Below are 2,648 nucleotides of genomic sequence, written 5' to 3'. Positions count from 1 at the left end.
ACATTTGAGGTTCTGCTCTGGGTCAGACCCTGGGAATGGATCCCAGCAGGCAAAGGAACTTGTTTTCCTAGGGCTATACTCCTGTGGGGAAATAGAAACAGGTAACACACACACTGTGTCACATGTGGCTTCAATGTGCTGACTCAGCAAAGACACAGATCAGGGTCGTGACGGCTGCGATTTTATAATGAGTAGTCAGAGAATACAACTTTGCATTCTTGACTGGAAACTGCCTCGGTTCAGTTTATGTTCTGAAGGTTTTACCAGAGGGCCAGGTGATTTGCTGCCTATTGGAAATACTACACCTTTATCCATCCATCATCAGTGATTCTGTGTTCAGAGTCTCCTGTTTTCATCTAGGCTAGCAGTAGACATCACTGTAGCATTCTGCTTTACAAAGTGTCTCCTGTCCCTAATTGCCTTTCTTTCACTTTTTAGACACACTGGTTGTCTCTGAATTGTATAAATTGTATACTTTTACTTGCTTTCATTTTATTTTTGTCACATATAAGGCAGATACTTTTTTATGGTTTAAATGCTACAAGTACTATTTTTTGCATGATTTTAAAATTGCTCTCAAAGTTGATATTTCGGTGTTGTCAGGTTAATTCAGGGTTTCCCTGGTGGCTCAATTGGTAAAGAATCAGCCTGCAGTGCAGGAGACCCAGGTTCGATCCTTGGGTCAAGAAGATCCCCTGGAGAAGGGAATGGCTACCCACTCCAGTATTCTTGACTGCAGCATTGCGTGGACAGAGGAGCCTGGTGAGCTGTGCAGTCAATGGGGTCTCAAAGAGTCAGACACGACCAAGCAACTAACACTTTCACTTTCACTTCAGGTTAATTCAGGTAAGAGAGAAAAAGTATTTCACATTTTTCTAGATTTGTGTGCTTTTCTGTTTTAGAGGTTTGACTCGTGAGTGTCTTCATTATGAAACTCCTATTTAGAAAAAATTACTGTTTCTTAATTGTCTGCCCCTTCTTTAGGATATCTATGTTCTTAGCACTAAATAAATATTAATAAGCAAAACCTCACTACAAGTGCAGGAATGAGTCACATAGGTAGATACCTGTGTGACGAGAGTTCCAGGCATAGACAGGAGCAGGTATCAAGGTGTAGGTAGGAGCACGCACAGCAGGTGAGTCTGAGGAGTGGGAAGGGGACCTATGTGGGGAACCATGGGAGGGTTTTGACAAGATCTCAGCGAAGATGCCTCTGGTGGTATGCTGCCTACAGGCCGCAGGGCAGGCAGGGGTAGTGGCAGGAAGCCCAGTTAAGCAATGACTGATAATCTAGATGAAGCACACCTGGGACAAAAGTTTTCAGAGACAATGCATACCTTTTCCATACTACAGTCTCACTCCCCAGAGCAGACATCCTAGTCATGGCACCCTGGCAGGTGGAATGGGCTTCCTCACCCCTTGACTTCAGGCTGGGCCTGGTCTTGGGTTGTTAGCAGCCTTGACAGGAGCAAAGGTTTGAGAACATGCTGTGTATTGGAGTCACCCTCTTGTAGCCTCTCTGGAGAAGAACTTATCCTGCTGGCCAGAGGAGGTTCAGACACTCATGGAGCAGACGAGGACCAACCTGCAGCTTGAAGCTGAGCCCAGAAGAGCCCAACCTGAACCAGTGAAATCCCAGCGACTCACAGACACCTCAGCAGAGGAGGCTTGTTGCTATACATTTGTCAGATTCTGCAATGATTGTGTGCAGATATTGAGAACATAGCTGACTGAATCAGAACCAACTGATTTCATGGCAACTTGACCTGGAGTTTAAAAGACACTCCTCTGTACCATCCAGCTTCAGTGTGGAGAGAGCAGGTCAGGGGCCAAAGAGAAGGCTCCTAGGATGGTACCCACACATGGAAGAGATGCCCACAGAGGACAACAGTTGTGACAGGATCCAGATTCCCCTCAGACGTGCCTGAAGAAACGTGAAGGCCATGATAAAGGGGAGAAAAATAGCATGCTTTATGCAGGACAAAATTTATTTTAAAAAAAAAAAAAACTGCTAGGTTAGCCACATCCACCCTATAGGCCTGGAACTTTGTGGAACTGGATTTGGACATGAAGACCCTTTAGTGATAACTTAATCAGCAAATAAATCCTGACGAGATTAATTCCAGTTACAGCCTCCTGGCCTTGTCTCCCTCATGTCCTACAGGCAGAGAGATTTGAGGCAGAACAGAGACTAGGCTTAAGGAAGTTCCTGCAATATTTATCATAAATCTGATATTTTGTCAATAGATTTCTATTTCTGATACTCTGTATTAAAAGGAATTACATATGGATACATGGATATGTATGGCTGCGTCCCTTTACCTGACACTAAATCAAAACATTAATAGTTTTTGAACTGTTTTTATTAGGGTATAGCCATATACCTCAATACAAAATAAAAAGTTCAAAAATAAATAAAAGGAATTATAAGTACATCCTTACATAAAGTTAATCATCAACTGATCTGTCTCAATAACCTCAAATATGCAGATGACACCACCCTTATGGCAGAAAGTGAAGAACTAAAGAGCCTCTTGATGAAAGTGAAAGAGAAGGGTGAAAAAGTTGACTTAAAGCTCAACATTCAGAAAACCAAGATCATGGCATCCGGTCCCATCACTTCATGGCAAATAGATGAGGAAACAGTG

The sequence above is a fragment of the Odocoileus virginianus genome, chromosome 13 (genome assembly GCF_023699985.2).
Source record: "Odocoileus virginianus isolate 20LAN1187 ecotype Illinois chromosome 13, Ovbor_1.2, whole genome shotgun sequence".
NCBI lineage: Eukaryota > Metazoa > Chordata > Mammalia > Artiodactyla > Cervidae > Odocoileus > Odocoileus virginianus.
Note: the sequence above shows the minus strand (reverse complement) of the source record.